Raw genomic sequence first — 18,439 nt, forward strand, 5'->3', positions numbered from 1 at the left:
GCCAGAGGGAAACCTGGAATTTGAACACAGGGCAAGCTTAATTTCAGAGCCTAAAGTCATTGGAAGTATGGGATCTTTCCTTGGAATCGATCATTGCTAATATACATGAATTTTCTTCTCCTTGGATTTCTGGTCTCCAAGGATTCTTTCCTTCCAAGGTCAGCCAGAGGCAGGATTAAGCTCAGAGGAGTCCTGGATGGAGGTGACTGTGGCAGCTGGGGGGGCCCCTCCCTCTGCTCCATCCCACTGCTGCCCCTCCCTCGCCATGCTCTCAGGTCCCCAGGATGGGGAGGGTAGCAGATGGCCTGGGGTGGATGGGGTGGCTGCCCATCTGTCCCCTCCCCCCATTGTCCCCCGAGCCCAGGGGGATAGTAGGGGGTTGTGGTCCACTGCAGGCTGGATCCTCCCCCTCCATCTTCCTGGAGGGAGCTGAGGAGCTGGTTGCCATGGAGACGGAGAAGAGGGAAGAAGGATGCAGGGAGATACTGGGGTCAGACCGAGATCCACACCTTAGACCCTCCAAGTCATGTACACTCACATGACACAAGTACATATCCTAATATCCATGAAGTTGGGTGTGGAGTCCCCCCCTCCCCCACCCCAGTCACACAGACCCTCTTGCAGACACGCAGGTACACACTCAACGGTTTCACATAGGCACATTCTGATATAGGAAGACGATTCATGGGGGAGAGGCGCACACACGTTCATCAATAATGCATAATGCACATTCAGTTATGCGGACCCAGAGGAACACGGAGGCTCTCACACACAAATAGACACATGCATGTCCGACATCCGAGCATTTCCCAGGTGCTCATATTCAGAGCCAAACAACTCCACACTTGGCCACACACACCCTGAGAAGTTACAAGTACATGATCACAGCCACAAAATAAGCACAACCTATGTTACATAAGGCATATATGTTAGTGACATGTGATATATAGACTGACAAACAGATTAAACTGTGTCTTCCATACGAATTGAGTAATCACACACATTTAGATACATGGCCCACAAAGTCTAATGCACGCAATATATGAGACATCACAGGTCACTCAGCAACATGCACAACACACATGGAGTGTTTTGTGTTGCTGAGCCCCCACCCCCAAGTCATGCCTGCAGCCCCAGCTCCACTCCCCACCCCAACCCTCGCGTTTGGACACACACAACAGCACGGTCGGTCATGCACTCACACTCACACACAAACACAAACCTCCTCCTAGATATTTTTAAACCCAGGCTAGTTCTGCTACTATGGCAACCGCCCCAAACCCATTGCCATAGCAACTCAACGTCAGCTTCCCAAGCACCAAATCCTGGGGGATTGCAGGGCCCCAATCAGAGGCCGGTGGAGGGAGCCGCTGCACCCTCTGCCATCATCCGTGCCACCCCAGCGCCCTCATCCTAGAACCTTCAGGGGAGTAGCCACCCGTGACTGGGCAGGAGCTGGACCCGGGGGTACAGGACAGTCAGAGTGAGCTGGGACAAGGGCAACCCTCCACTTGTGTTTTGCTTCTGCTCCTCAGAGCTTTATGGAGGGGCTCATGGGACAAAAAAGTCAGCCTGCGTCTGGACACACACAAGCCTGGGTTCAAAACCTGGCTCTGCCATTTGCATGCTGCGTGACTTGGACATGTCCTCACTCTCTCTGAGTCTTACAATCCTTAATTTGGAAAATGTTGCTGCCATTCTTGCCGAAACTACCATCCCAAGGAACTATTGTGACTCGGTGGTGAAAAGCCCAGGCAGATCCGCATCCAAAGTCTGACCCTCTCGCTTTCTAGCTGTATGAGCTCAAGAAAGGGCCTCCCCTTCTCTGTGACAAAGTTAGGGGGCAAATAGTAGTCCAAGTACACAGCGTCACTGGTAAGGTTTCCAACAAAGGGGTGTGGCTGCTGACCTAATAATTTTGCATGTATTCCAACATATTTAGATATTCATCATGGCCTTAGGAGTAGGTGTTCTTATTAGTCCTGTTTTGCAGAAAAGGAAACCGAGGTCAGAGAGCTTGCTTGGGGTCACAGAGCTACAAGGTTTGGAAGCGTGGGATTTGAAAGGAGGTGGCCCAAGACATATCTTTAGCCGTTTCTCTCTCCTGCCGCCCAAAGAGGGCAGGGTGAAGAACGGTGGTAGAATGGTGGATTCTTGGAAACGCTTTCTGGCCTCAGTTTTCTAGCCTGCAAAATGGGGGTTCAAACGACCCTGCTGGCTGCAGTGTGGGAGGATCTATGAGGTTGCTTGCCCCTGAGGTTGCCAAGGCCAGGCTGGCACACCTGAGTGCCCTGTGTAGGTAGGGAGCAAAGTGGGAGGGGCAGGACAAGCGGGCGACTGGGTAGGCGCAGGAGGGAGGTTGGCTGGAGCTCAAGCCCTGCCTTTCTCTTTCCCGGCCCCGTGGCCTCAGGCTTGAGCCTTGAGTCTCCAGTCTGAGCCTTGGTCTTACCATCGGTCAATTGGGTGGTGAGGAGGCCAAGAGCCAAAGGAGGTAACACTACTTGGCATGGGTTCCAATGAAGAGCTGATATCAGCATCATCTATCCAGTCTGTACAGGGGATTTAGGGGAGATGGGACTGTCATGCAGGGTTTAACAAATTCTTTTGGCCCACAGTAAGAAATACACTTCGTCATGATTCAATGCATATGACGCTGAAACCAAAGTTGTATGAGGTCATACTCCATCTCTATCTTTGTCTGACTTATGTCTACTGTCTGAACACAGACTCCAATCAGTTCTATTCTACTGAAAAAAATGCTGGTTGATTTCAGAGTCCACTAAGCAGGGGTGATTGACAGTATGGGAAACCTTGGTGTTGCGGCTACGGGGTGGAATCGTAGGGTGGCTGGGGTATTTTAAGCAGGGGAATGGCATGGGCTCCAAAGGGATGATGGAGGAGAAGGGGCCAGGTGGGAGCTGGGGTGGAGCCAGAACAGATCCCAGGGAGAAGGGGTTCTTTGCCCGGACGCCATCAGGGGCAGGGGAGATGGAGCGACGTGATCAGAGGCCAATGCATAAGGCAGTTAACTGAGTGTGTCAACACACAACGTATAGTGGTTATGCATATCAACCCTGAAGGCAGATTCGCATCCATCTGACAAAAGTATTTATTAAGCACTTACCTATACCATGGGTTGGGCATTGTTCTAGGCACTGGAGATACAGCAGTGAACAAAAAAAGACACAAATTCCTGACCTCATGAGCTCACTTTCTAGGGAGATAGACGATAAACAAGCAGAAAAGTAAAACACATAGTATATTAGATGATGGTAGTGTTGTGGAGAAAAATAAATCAGGGAAGGGGGTGAGGGATTGGGGTCCAATGGGGGTTGAAGTTTTAAGTCGAGTGAACAGCAAAGTCCTCACTGAGGAGGAGACATTTGAATAGAGATCGGAAAGAGGTGAGACCGTGTGGCTCTCTGGAGAAGGAGCAGTACAGGAGAGGGGAGAGCAAAGAGAGGGAGGTGCAAAGGCCCTGAGGCAGGAGTGCACCTGGCAAATGGGAGGAAGGAGGGGGAGCCCAGGGAAGCTGAGAGCGGGAGGGATGAGGTCAGAGAGTTAGGCAAGGAGCCAACTGTGTCTGCCTGCAGGGCCACAGTGAAGGCTCAGCTTTGACTCTGAGTGAGATGGGACCATGGGAGAGTTTTGAGGAAGGATGTGAGTTGATTTAGGTTCTATCACAAGATCCTTCTGGCTGCCTGTGAACAATACTCTGTCGGGGGATGGGGTAGAAGTAAGAAGCCTGGCGGGGAGGTGCCCTGGACCATCCAGGTGAGAGGAGCTGGGGGTTGGACCAGGGCGAGAGACGGCAGTGCAGGTGGGGAGACATCACGGGAGGCCTGATTCTCTCCTGTGACTTTGGGCAAATCATTTCACGCCTCCTGAGTCTCAGTTTCCCCACTTATGAAAGGGGGTGATACTAAAACACCTACCCCCCAGAACTTCTGTGGGTGTCGGTGTGCCGGAGCTGAGCGAGAGCCCTTGACACCGAATGTGTGCTCAACAAATATCACCTGCCATTATCACTGATATTATCCCCCAGGCTCCCAGGCCAGGGAAAGTCTGCGTCGTGTCCACTGGGGCAAGGATGGGCTTCCGGGAGGATGAGGAAGAGAGGGGTTTGACTTTGCATCATGCTTGAGCACGCGTCTGATCTGGGGGATAGTTGATTTTAGTATATGTGCTGCCGAAGCATGCACCCGGGGATTACTTGAGTCAGAGAATCTTGGAGCAAAAATCTTTGCTCTGAGAGGACTTTTAGGGGTCTTTTGTTCCCGACAGCCTCTTTGCAGTGTAGGGAGATGGAGGTCCAGGACGGTTTTGTGGTGCCCAGGAGCACACCGTGAGCTGGGGGCTGGGCCAGGGCTGAGACCCGTCCTGCCTGCTGCTTCTCGGGCCTGTGTTCCCGGTCCTGGCTGCCTCCTTGGTGATGATGGCATCCGACCACATCCCCTCCCCCTCTCCCCCCAGCCTTAATATCTTCCTATGACTTCCTACTGCCTCTGGGATAAATTCCAAACTCTCCCAGTTGCTCAGGCCAAAAACCTTGCCTTCGCCCTTGACACCCCCTCTTTGCCTCACACCCATGTTCACCAGCTGCACCTTTCGGTTCCAAACCTGACCTCACGTCGCTGCCTCTATCAACACCCCCAAGGTCCAGGCCCCCAGCAGCTCCCCTTGGGTGCTGATAGGCGCCCCTCTACTGTGCTCCCCGCTCCCACCCTTGCCCATCGTTTCAAAGCCAGAGTCATTCCTTTGAAAAGCAAGTCGGATCATACACCGTGTTGTCTGCAAGAGAAAAAAAAAATTTTTTTTTTACAAAGGGATTTCTCTAAGGACTTTGAAGAACAGTGTAGATTTCTTGCTTTAGGCTTACAGAGGGAGAAGGAGCTTTCTGTGCATCTCTCGGCAGGGTGGGGCTTCACAAGTCTTATGGATGGGGAAACTGAGGCACAGGAGGCTAAGTCCCTAGTAGCAGAACTGGGAGTTGTGCCCTGGCAGCCTGGCTGCAGAAGCTACCCCCCTAACCACTCGACCACACTGCCTTCCTTTCTCGTGTGTCCTCTCTTCTCAGCCAATTTTCTCCAAGGTATTCACGTCCCCACCCCCAACCTAGATGCATTTCTAGCTTATCACAGTGCATAGGGTTGAGCTGATTCTATGCAATCATCTTTGGTTGAATTTAATTTTAGTAATTTCTCCCCTTCATCTGCCCCCATCCCATACGCACCCACTCTAGGGTGCTGAATTTTTGGCTCCCAACCCCTCTTCTATTCTCTCATTAAAATCCATGTAAAGCCTTAAAGTTAGTTTTGTCTTCTGTGGTTTTTAAATTTGCAGAAATGCATTTGAGCTACAAGCCTCGCTTTCTTTCACTGTGCTTTCCGAGCGCTCTCGGTGGGGCTCTGCTTATTTCTAGCTCATGATGAGTGAGTCTGAAGAGGACTCTGGAGAGGCTGCCTGGGTTTAAGTCACGATCTGGCTGCTCACTAGCTGGGTGCCCTGGGCCAAGTTACTTAACCTCTCTGGGCTCCAGTTTCTCCATCAGTAAAAGGGGAGGTGTTAAATAATGGTACCTTTCTCATTGGGTCATTGCAAGCTAGCATCTTAAAGCATTTAGCTTTTAACCAGGCATTTACTAAGCATTGCACTGGCTTCCTTTTATATCGCTGTGTGGTATTCCATCATATGCCTATATTCCACATTCTACTTCTCAAGCCCTAACGATGGACCTCACATTCCTTCGAGCTCTTTGCCACCTACACTGCTCTCATTAGTCATTCTCATACATAACCTCATTTATGAGCCTGTTGCTGAGTGGGGAAATTGGGTTGTCAGCCATCCTCACATTTAATTTCTCAATATATTGCCAGATTGCTCTCCAGAAAGGATGCACTCAGTTGTACTCCTACCATCAGTGACGAATGACCCGTTCTTCCATATTCTTCTCTAGAACTGGGTGTTCTTAGACTGTCTAATTTTGGCCAGTCTAATGGATGTAAAAGTATTGCGTTATGTGCTCTCTTATGTAGATCAGTTTGGCATTTCTGGGCTTTAGTCTTCATCTCCACCTAGAATTACTAAAAATGAACACAGGCTTCTCCGTGCGTGCGTGCAAGGCTTGGAATGCCAACACTTTAATATTTTAGCCGGTGTCACAGTAAACAAGGGACCATAATAGCGCCTTTCTCCAATATTGTTAAGACGATTTAATGAGATGGCAATGGCTCCTGTTTACTGAGAGTTCACTGCGGGGCAGGCACTGTGCTAAGCACTTTGCATGAATCATTCATTCATTTGTTCCTCACGAAAACACTAGGAGGCACATGCTGCTTATGCCCATTTTACAGATGAGAAAACTGACACATGACGAAGTGGACTATAAGAGGCAGAGCTGGGATTCAAACGCAGGTAGACAAGCTCATTAACCACCTCGCTGCCTCTCATTGAGATGCTACAGAAAGAGCACCCAGCGCTGAAGAATGAGTCCTCTGTACTATCACAGCTTTGATAATCAGACAACAATCTAGAAGGGCTTGAGCAATGTTTGATAATGGATTTAGCTTTTGGGTCATTTTATAGGCATAATAATAATAGCATCATATACATATACATTTTAATCCTCCCTTAAGGGTTTTCTTTGTTTATTTTTAGAGAGAGAGGAAAGGAAAGAGAGAAATATTGACATGAGAGGGAACATCGATGTGCCCCAACCGGGGATTGAACCTGAAACCTAGGTATGTTCCTTGACTGGGAATCGAACCTCAACCCTTTGGTCTACGGATGAGGCTTCAACCAACTGAGTCACCTGGCCAGAGCTCATATGTATTTTTAAAAATCATGTCAGAGTATGTGAAACTTGGAAGGGACTCAACTGGGCCTCTGTGTCCCCATCTGTAGTCCTTATTCTTTTTATAGCCCTTCTGTTTCCTGAATCAAAGCACATGTAACTATCACAGTTGGCCTCCTTTCCAGCCCCCACCAGGTACGAGCCCCTGTTCCCAGCTTTTAGGTGGATGCAGTTGGCGGGCAGGTGTCACCTGTCTCTCCACCTATCCTGTGCCTGCACCCACTGAACAAGTCTGGACAAAAACACACACTGCAAGGACACTGTGCTCACCGTAAGTTCAGGATCACTCATGTCCTTCACTCTCCCCTCCCCACAAAGACCTTCTCATCCCTCCTTTGACCTCTACCACCTCCTCCCAGTTCTCCTTCTCATCCTTGACCCCACTTCTATTTCACAGAGAGAGGAGAGCCCATCCGAAGAGAACTTGCGCATATTTCCAGGACGTCCATGCTGCCATCCGCACTTGAGCCCCTGGTCTCTGCCTTTCCTCCTGTCAGCGACAGTCACTCCTAGCCAAGGCCACTTCCTCCTGTGCACCTTCTATCCTGTCCTTTCTCCCCTACCCGGGGTCATAGGTCAAACACTTCTCTCCTGTATCATCAGTTCTCCCCTTTCTTCTCGATCATTCTCACTGGCATAAAAACATGCTCTGGTAGCAAATATGCTTTCTTCGCTTGTCTAGCTACAGATCCAACACTCCGCTGTCTTTTATAATGAAAAATTCAAAAAAGTGACCCAAACAAAGGTCTCCAATTTCTTGACTCACCCCCGTCAGAGTTTGACCCCACCATGAGGTTAAATCAACTCTTGAGGATACCAGTGACCTCCATGTGGCTCAGGCCGATAGTCCAGTGACCCGCCCTCTTGTGACCAGTCTTCTCACTGATGGTCACACCCTCTTCCTAGGTTTACTTTCTTCCCATGACTTCCAAGACACCCCGCTCTCATGATTTCCCTCCTTTTTCAGTGGCTGTTCCTTCTCACCCTCCTCTGCCGTTTCTTTCTTATTTTGGGGTTTTTAAACATTGGAGGGTCTTGGGGCTCAGTCTTTGGTCCTCTTGTCTTTTCTCTCTTCATCACTCGTTTGGTGATGGTCTCCCAAGTTTCTTTGTCCCTCTAGGTGGGACCTCACCCCTGAGTTCAGATTCATATATTCACCTGCCTTGTCACCACTTCCACTTGGAAGTCTGTTAGGTTCCCCCACATGCCCAACACCAGCTCCTGATCCCCACTCTCCCCCGCCCTCCCATCTAATCTCATAAAGGAAAACTTCATCTTGGCAGCATCTCAGATCAAAAATCTTGCAATCACATTTGACTTCTCCCTCGCAACACCCAATCCATCAACAAATCCTGTTAGCTCCACTTTCAGAGTATATGCAGATTCTAACCACGTCCCACCCCTCCCCAGTTCCACCACCCTCGTAAAAGCCACCATCATCTCTCATTTGAATTATTTAAAAGAATTTTTTTTGCTTAAATTTTTTTTTATTGAGGTGAAAGCCACATATAAAATTAACCGTTTTAAAAGGCACAAGCCAGAGGCACTTAGTGCGTTTGCAGTGTTGTGAAAGCATCATCTCTATTTAGTTCCAAAAGATTTTCATCATCCCCAAAGGAGACCCCCACACCCATTAAATGTGACTCCCCATTCTTACTTCCGCCCTGCAGTCCCTTAACCACTCATCTGCTTTCTGCCTCTGTGGATTTGCCTACTTTGGACACTTCATATGAGTGGAATCATACAATATGTGACTTTTTGCGTCTGGCTTCTTTCACTTAGCATAATGTCTTCAAGGTTCAGCTATATTGTAGCATAGATCAGAACTTTATACTTTTTAATGGCTGAATAATATTCCATTGCGTACCTATACTGCGTTTTGTTTATCCGTTCATCTATTAATGGACATTTGGGTTGTCATCACCTTTTGGCTATTCTTTTTTTTTTTAAATTTTATTTTTAAAAATTTTTTTGAAAGATTTTATTTATTTATTTTTACAGAGGGGGAGGGAGAAAGAGTGAGAGAGAAACATCAATGTGCAGTTGCCTCTCATGTATCCCTTCCTGGGGACCTGGCCTGCAACCCAGGCATGTGTCCTAACTGGGAATTGAACTAGGGATCCTTTGGTTCTCAGGCCTGCACTCAGTCCACTGAGCCACAACCGCCAGTGGGCCTTTGGCTATTCTGAATGGTGCTGCTATGACTATTCATGTACAGGTATTTGTTTCAGCATCAGTTTTCAGTTCTCTTGGGTGTGTGGAATTGCTGGGTCATATGGCAATTCTATGTTTACCTTTTTGAGAAATTACCAAAATATTATTTCACTTGAATTATTTTAATGGTCTATTCTTTTTTTATTATTAACTTTAAAAAAAGACTTTATTCATTTTTAGAGAGGGGAAGGGAGGGAGAAAGAGAGGGAGAGAAACATCGATGTGTGGTTTCCTCTTGCGTGCCCCCCTGCTGAGGACCTGGCCCAAAACCTAGGCATGTGCCCTAGACTGGGAATCCAACCAGTGACCTTTTAGTTGGCTGGCCGGTGCTCACTCAGACGCACCACCCAGGGCTAATGGCCCATTCTTAACACAGCTATCAGTAGGACCACTTAGGACACGAGTAAAGTTTTGTTCCCTCTGCCCTGCACCTTCAATATTGACCTCCTTACTGTTCTTTGTTTTATCTTTAAAAATTTATTTATTTAATTTTTACTTATTTTAAAGGAAGAAGGAGGGAAGGGGGCGGGGGGTGTGGTGAGAGAGAGAGAGAGAGAGAAACATCAATTTGTTGTTCCCTTTATTAGTGCATTCATTGGTTGATTCTGGTATGTGTCCTGACCGGGTATTGAACCTGCAACCTCAGTGTATAGAGTCAAGGCTCTAACCAACTCAGCTACCCAGGCAGGTCCTCCTCACTAGTCTTTAAATGCATCAGCATGTTCCCACCTCAGGGCCTTTGCACTGACTGTTTCCTTTTCCTGGTATGCTCTACCCCTGTACTCCTAACACTGGCTCCTTCACTTACTTCAGGTCTCTGCTCCAAGTCAGCCTCCCTGAGACATCTTCTCTGACCACTCTGTCTCCTTTAGTCTGGTTTATTTTCTCCACAACATGTATCCCCATCTGATATTTATTTATTTATATTTTCTGGTTTGTTTCCCTTTCACCAGGGCATGAGTTTTTTCTGTTTGTTCACTGATATACTTACCCCCAGCACCCCAGAAAGTTCCTGGAACATAACAGATGCTCAATAATGCTTGATGAATGAACTGAACTCTATTTATAGATCGAGAAAGTGAAGCTCACAGAAGAAGCATGATTGGTAGGAGTTCCCCCAGCTGGTAAGAGGAAGCCTTGGGTTCTAATCCAGGTCCCTCTGACTGCAAAGCTCAAGTTTTTAACCAGACTGTACTGTGAATTTTATATCTAGGCCTCATCACAACCCTAAATGTTAGTCTTTTAGAATACTCGATTCTCAGGCAGGAAAACTCATGCCCAAAGAGGAAAAGGAGGGCCCACAACCAGTTGGTGGCAAAGCCACCTCTAGCTCTTTTGCCGCAGGGAAGGATTTCTGGTACTAGCCTCTGGTCACTCAGCGAATGCAGAATGACTGGTGTTCAGGGTGGGTGTATAGTTAAGCTCATATAAGCTTAGGTCCTATGATTTGCATAGGTGCTTCCAAGGCCTTACCAATGTGTTTGTATGGTCTGATGTTTAAAGGAGGATACATAAGATGCAATTGATGGCTACCATTGTCTTTTTCCAGTTCCCTCCCCACTGTTGTGCTTCTCTTTGCCATGGTGGTGCTGGAGTAGTCTCAGGCATTTATGGGACCTAGCTGAGGGGAATGGGAGTTGAGGATATATTTAGATTGGCTTGTGTGGGATATTTTGATGGGGTTCTTAGACACTTTCAGGTATACTTAAATTACCTACCTAGCTGTCATGTGGGGTATTGTCCAAGGTGCTAACTCACTAGGTGCAAGATCCAAGTCTATTGTGGCATGAACTGTCCTTTCTGTGGCTCACTTCAGGGGCACCTGCACAACGGACTTGAGTCAAGAATTTAAAGGACTGAGCCAGAAGCTAATCTATGGAAACATTTTCCAGAACTTACCACGAACATGTAAGTTAACCTTCATGAAAGTTTTCACAAATTTCCCCCAAATTTAGATGACATCACCAATACTGACTTGTAAAGCTGGAACTTTAAAAAAACAAAACTCCAGTGACTAAAGAAAGTTCCATCGAGCATGCGAGAGGAAGGATAACTTACTTTTCTCTCTAGAGATAAGGCTATTGTGAAATAAGTACATGAAGCCAAAAAAGTAGGAAACAGATCACAGAGGTGTGTCAGGCAGTAAATTAATAAAAACATTACATTATCATCTTTTGGGATTTTGCAATGTTTGCGGTATTTGTCAGCTCTTTTAAATATGTAATTTGTTATTGCTTCATGTGCGAAGTAAATTTTCATGTTCATACCCAATTTAGTGTTTGTGATTTTGTATTCCTTTTCTTAAAGAACGCTCCCCTCATTCTATACGCTCCCCTCATTGCATCCGCCCTGTTGATGCATTATTGGCACAAAGTAGACGTCGTTCTCAAGCTTTGTGGTGCCCGGCCGCTGGCTGTACTTTTTCGAGCCCGTTGCTTTAGTGGCAAAATGCGGATCAAAATAGCGCCTACATTGCAAGGTTGTTAACTTTATAAGCCAAGGCCTGCAAAGTACTTAGAGCAGGCCTGGGACACCTTGAACAATGACAAACTTCAACCTGTCTTTTTTACGCTAAGAGCATTTCTGTAGATTTCCGACCACGGCCAAGGTCTTCCCGTGCGAACGCGCGTCTGACACCCCCACTTATCCCTCGGCCTTCTCTTCCCTTGGGCTCTGCCTACTCTGTCGCAGGGGGTGATGGGCGGAGTTAAGTGGCTTTTTCCTGGATTTCCTCCCCTCTCCAAGAAGCAACCTTTTTCCTATGACTGGCAGTAATGATTAGCTCGTAGTGATTGGAAAAGAGACCGATGACCCGACCCATTTTGGAACCTCTCTTCCGAGTTGGCCAATTGCAAGGCTGGGAGGGCGGGTTCTTCTTTGGGGCGGGAGAGAGTGACGGACTTCTGTGTGACGAATAGGAATTTGTCTGCGAGTAATTCAGAGCCAATCAGAAGTGAGAAAACCGGATCCTGGGGCGGGGCTGGAGCTTCGGCAGTTGAACCGCTCGCGAGGAGGGGTGGCAGTGGAGAAGGTGAGCGGCGGAGAGAGCCGCGGGTGCGCGGGCTGGTTTGGCGATCCCGGGGGGAGGGGGTGCTCTTGGAGAGAGTGGGCTGCGGCTAGCAGCTGACCCGGCAGTGTGGGACTCGGGAGGAGGCGTGCTTTTTAACACGGGTGGGTCCTTTAATGAGGGATTTTAAAGCAGAGTCGGAAGGGGTTTTGTGCTTCACAGGAGGGTCTTTAATGAGGAAAGTCTTTAAAGCAGGAGACAGCGGCTGGTAACATAGCAATGCCCTTGTAAAATGTAGCGATCTAACGGGAAGTTTTAAGGTAGAGCGTTAATATAGCGCAGTAGGGAGGGGTGGAGGTCCCTGCGATGAGTTACAAGCTTTAGTTTGGGTGGAGGGCATGTGTAGAAGCAATATTGAGGAGGGAGAGAGTGAGGCCCCTAGAGATGAGCGTGTGCTTTAATGAGGTGGAAGGCATAGCCTTCACTGAGGGTTTACTCTGTGCAAAGCACCTATCAAGTATTGTGTAAATTAACTCTCAAACTTCCTAACAACGCTATTGTGGTTGAGAACAGAGGCTGTGGCCTTTGGATGCTTGAGTTTGAATCTTGGCTTTGCCACTTGCCCCTCCCACTGAATATCAAGGTGGCTTGGGAGAGTGGTTGACCCTTTGTGCTTAGGCTTCATCGTGAGTAGAATGACCTCTTCTCTGACTATACCACTCACCTAGTGGCTTCATGCAGTTTTGGGGCCTCGGGTAGTCTTGACATAGTGATATTTCCAGTTTGGATCTCCTCCGTGAACTCCAGAGTCAGATGTCCAGTGGCCGACTCTTCTCTATTTGGAAGGCCAACTGACATCGAGACCTTAAAAACTTATCCCAAATCAAACTGTGGTTTCCTCCCTTCAACCTCCAAATCCAGTTGATGGCATTTCCATTCTTCCAGGAGCGTGGGGCAATAACCTTGGAATTGTCCTTCACTCCTCCTTTTTCTCTCAGTCACATATGCTTTGTCAGTCGGCAGATCTCATCTGCTCTGCCTTCAAAACATACCCAGAATCCTGCGCTGTCTCAATCCCTCACCTGCTCTCACTTGGTCTTTGCGGTGAACTCCTCGCTGGGATCCCTGCCTGTGCCCTTGTCCCCATATACAGGGGATCTTGTTTAAACAAAAGTCAGATCATGTTGCTGCCCTGTTTAGGTCGTCCCATGCCTTCGACCTCCTGCAGAAGTCCTTGCTAAGCCCACAAGGCGCCACCTGACCCAGCTTCACCTCCTCCCTACCCTATAACTCCTACTACTCCCTCCGGCTCACCTTGCTTCAGCCACCTTACCTCCTCTTGTCCCTCAAACATAGTAACTACCATCCCACCTGGAGGATGTACTTGTCCCCTCTGATTACATTCCCCCCAGGTGTCTAGCTAGACTTCTCCCTCCCCATCTTAAGGTCTCTTTTCAAATGTCAACTGCACAAGCAGGCCACCCAAGCTAAAATAGCTTCTGTCACTCCTTGGCCTCTTGACACTTGGTTTTAATTTTCTTCATGACACCACCACCTAACATGTATTAGTGTTTGTTTATATGCACTGGAATTCTTTTCTGTTTGAGTTATTATTTAATTCCTTTTTAAATTGAATTTATTGGGGGTCATTGATTAATAAAATTATGTAAGTTTCAAGTGTACAGTTCTACAGTACGTCATCCGTATATTGCATTGTGTGTTCGCCTCCCCAAATCGAGTCTTCATAACCATTTATCCCCTTTTACCCTCTTTTACTCCCGCACACCCCGCTTCCCCCCGGTAATCACCATACTGTTGTCTGTGTCTATGAGCCTTTTTTGTATCGATCCCTTCCCCATTTCCACCCAGGCCCCCAACCCCCTCTACTCTGACAGCTGTCTGTTCTCTGTACCTATGAATCTGTTCTATTAGTTTATATTGTTCATTAGATTCCACATATTAGTGAAAGCATATGGTACTTGTCTTCCTCTGACTGGCTTATTTCACTTAGCATAATACTTTCTAGATGCATCTGTGCAGTCTCAAAGGTAAGAATTCTTTCTTTTTCATAGCTGCTAGTATTACATTGTGTAAATGGACCACAGCTTTTTTAGCCACTCACTTACTGATGGGCATTTAAGCTGCTTCCAAATCTTGACTGTTGTAAATAATGCTACATAAGGGTGCGTATATTCTTTCAAATGAGTGTTGGGTTTCTTCGGATAAATTCCCACAAGTGGAGTCAGTAGGTCATAAGACAGTTCCATTTTTAGTTTCTTGAGGCAACTCCATACTGATTTCCACAGTGGCTGTACCAGTCTGCATTCCCACCAACAGTGCATGAGAGTTCCCTTTTCTCCACATCCTTGCCAACATTTGTTATTTGTTGATTTCTTGATGATAGCCATTCGAACAGGTGTGAAGTGATACCTTCATTGTGGTTTTACTTTGCATTTCTCTGTTGATAAGTGACATTGAGCATCTTTCCATATGTCTGTTGGCCGTCTGTGTGTCTTTGGAGATGTGTCTATTCAGGTCCTTTGCCCATTTTTAAAATTGGATTATTGAATTTATAAATTTTTTATAAATTTTAGCTTTTAACCCCTTATTAGATGTATTGGTGATTATGTTCTCCCATTCAGTGGATTGTCTTTTCATTTTGTTAATGGTTTCCTTTGCTGGCAAAGACTTTTTTGTTTAATGTAGTTCATTTGTTTTATTTTTTCTTTTGCTTCCCTTGCCCAAGGAGGTATATCAGAAAAAATACTGCAGTGAGAAATGTTTAAGATTTTATTGCCTATGTTTTCTTCTAGGATTTTTGTGGTTTTGAGCCTGATGTTTAATATTTAACCCACTTTGAGTTTATTCTTGTGTATGATGTAAGAAGGTGGTCTAATTTCTTTTTTCTTGCATGTATCTGTCCAATTTTTTCCCAACACCATTAATAGAATAGACTATTTTTACCCCATTGTATGTTTTTGCCTCCTTTGTCAAATAGGAATTGACCATGAAGGCATGGGTTTATTTCTGGGCTCTCTATTCTGTTCCATTGATTAATATGTTTGATTTTATGCCAGTACTATGCTATTTTGATTACTATGGCCTTGTACAATAGTTTGGTATCAGGTAGCATCATTCCTCCAACTTTGTTCTTCTTTCTCAAGATTGCTGTGGCTATATGGGGTCTTTTGGGTGTTCCATATACATTTTTGGAGTATTCTAGTTTTGTGAAATATGCCATCGGTATTTTGATATTGTGTTAGTCTATATATTGCTTTGGGTAGTATGGACGTTTTAATGATGTTAATTAATTCTTCCTATCCATGAACATGTTATATGCTTCCATTTAGTTGTATCTCCTGTTTCTTCCTTCAGTGTCTTAAAATTTTTTGAATACTGGTCTTTTACATCCTTGGTTAAATTTATTCCTAGGTATTTAATTTTTTGATGCAATTGTAAATGGGAATGTTTTCTTTGTTCTCTTTATGGTAGTTCATTATTTGTGCATACAAATGCAGCTGATTTATGGATATTTATTTTGTATCTTGTTGCTTTACTGAGTTCATTTATGAGTTGCAGTAGTTTTTCAGTGGAATATTTAGGGTTCTATATATACAATATCATGTTGTCTGTAAATAATGACAGTTTTACTTCCCTTCCAACTTGGATGCCTTTTATTTCTTTTTCTTGTCTGATTGCTGTGGCTAGTACTTTCAGTACTATTTTGGATAAAAGTGGTGAAAGCAGATATCCCTGTCTTGTTCCTGATCTTAAAGGAAGCACTTGTAACTTTTGACCATTGAGTATGATGTTGGCTGTGGGTTTGTCATATGTTACCCTTACTATGTTGAGAATGGGAATATCCCTCTATATTCCCATTTTGCTGAGAGTTTTTATCATAGATAGGTGGCGAATTTTATCAAATGCTTTTTCTGCATCTATTGATATGATCGTGTGGTTTTATCCTTCGTTTTGTTTATGTGGCGTATCACATTTATTGATTTGAGGATATTGTATGTATTAATGTATTGCTTATATTAATACATTACTGTAATGTATTGCTGGGTCCAGTTTGCTAATATTTTGTTAGGATTTTAGCATTTATGTTTATCAGGGATATTGGCCTGTAATTTTCTTTCTTTTTAGCACCTTTATCTGGTGTTGGAATTAGGATAACGCTGGCCATGTAGCATGAGCTTGGGTGTCTTCCCTACTCTTGAATTTCTTGGAATAGTTTGAGAAGGATAAGTGTTATTTCTTCTTTATGTTTGGTAAAACGATCCTGTGGAAAAAAAGTTCTATCCAGGACTTTTGTTTGTTGGAAGGTTTTTGATTACTGCTTCAATTTCACCAGTTGTAATCTGTCTACTCAGATTCTCTGATTCTTCCTGATTCAGTTTTGGAAGGTTGTCTATTTCTAGGAATGTATCCCTTTAGCCCAGCTTTTCCAATTCGTTAGCATATAGTTATTCATGATATTTTCTTACAATCCTTTGTATTTCTTTGGAATCAGTGTTACTTCTCTTTCATTTCTGATTTTATTTATTTTGGTCCTCTTTCTTTTTTTCTTGATTAATCTGGTTAAAGGTTTGTCAATCTTGTTTATCTTTTCAAAGAACCAGCTCTTGGTTTCATTGATCTTTTGTATTTTTTAGGCTCTTGTTTATCTCTGCTCTGATCTTTATTATTTTCTTCTTTCTACTCACTTTAGGCTTTGTTTATTGTTCTTTTTCAAGTTCCTTTAGATGTAAAATTAGATCATTTATTTGAGATTTACCTTGTTTCTTGAGATAGGCCTGTAATGCTGTGAATTTCCCTCTTAGGACTGCTTTTGCTGTGTTCCACAAATTTTGGGTTGTTGTGTTCTCATTTTAACTCATTCCAAGGTATCTTTTGATTTCTTCTTTAATCTAATTGTTAACCCATTCATTGTTTAGTAGCATGTTATTTAGCCTCCATGTCTTTGAGTGTTTTTCAGTTTTTTTTCTTGTGATTGATGTCCAGTGTTACACAACTGTGGTCAGAGAAGAAGCTTGATATGATTTCAGTCTTCTTAAATTTACTGAGACGTGCTTGGCATCCTAACGTGGTCTCTCCTAGAAAATGTTCCACGTGCACTTGAAAAGAATATATGTTCTGCTTTGGGGTGAAATGCTTTGAAAGTGTTAATGGAATCCATCTGATCTAGTGTGTCATTTTAGGCCTCTGTTTCCTTGTTGATTTTCTGCCTGGAAGATCTATCCATTGATGTCAACGGGGCATTAAATTCCCCTACCACGGCTGTGTTACTGTCCATCTTCCTTTATGTCCATCAAGATTCGCTTTGTATATCTCGGTGCTCCCGTGTTGGGTCCATAGTGTTTGCCAGAGTCATCTCTCCTGGTTGGATTGCTCCCTTTATCATTATGTGGTGTCCTTCTTTGTCTCTTACTATAACCTTTATTTTTAAGTCATTTTGTTGGATGCAAGTATTGCAAACCTGGCTTTTTTTTTCTTTTCTGTTTGCATAAATTATCGTTTTCCATCCCCTTACTTTTAGTCTGTGTGTATCTTTCATTCTGAGGTGGGTCTCCTGTGTATGGTATATATATGGGTCTTCTCTTCTTATCCATTCAGTCCACCGGGATTCTTAGACTCTCCCACAAAAGTGCTGCCTCCATGTGAGTATAGAACTTGGCACCTAGAAATGCACATAGGTGCTTAAAAGGTGTTACTTGTGCTATGTATAGCACCATTTTTTACCATTTCTTGGTGGAGAGGTGTTGTCTCTCTATCTTATAGGGCAGGGCTGCTGAGCTGGGAGGGTCTTGTGTGGGTCTAGACGGTGATCAATTGGGCAGGTTGCGGTGGCCAGGAGCAGAAGCTGTCAGCTCTAGTTAGTGCTGGGGGCGTTTGTAGGAAATTCAGATTCCTGGGCGTACCCCCTGAGGTTTTGCTTGTATCACTTTGGGACCATGCCCAGGATTGTGCATTTCCATTAACCATCCCAGCTGATGCTGAAGGTCTGCAGCCCTCACGGAGCCAAATAGGCCGTTTCAGAGCTTGGGCTGGAGCTCTCTCCTCATTAAACTCCTCTGTGGCTGGCCGTCGGCTGGAGACACTGCTGGTGGAGACAGCCCCTCGCCTAGCCTGGGAGCCGGGGAGGGCTTCCTGCACGGGTGGACGTTGGAGCTGAGACCTGGAGGGTGACCAGGAGTGAGCTGAGGGCAGGGGAGACCGTGGCTGTGTCTCCAGGGTCTAGGCCCCCACTTCCCAGCATCGTCTATTAATTCACAAGTTGCCCCTGACCCCTGCGTGGCCCAGGGCGCTGAATGTGCAAGAACGATCAAAATGGCTCTGCTCTCACGGGCTTCTGATCTGGCAAC

Source organism: Pteronotus mesoamericanus, unplaced genomic scaffold, assembly GCF_021234165.1.
Source record: "Pteronotus mesoamericanus isolate MK-2021 breed Mesoamerican mustached bat unplaced genomic scaffold, CSHL_Meso_final scaffold_137, whole genome shotgun sequence".
Lineage (NCBI taxonomy): Eukaryota > Metazoa > Chordata > Mammalia > Chiroptera > Mormoopidae > Pteronotus > Pteronotus mesoamericanus.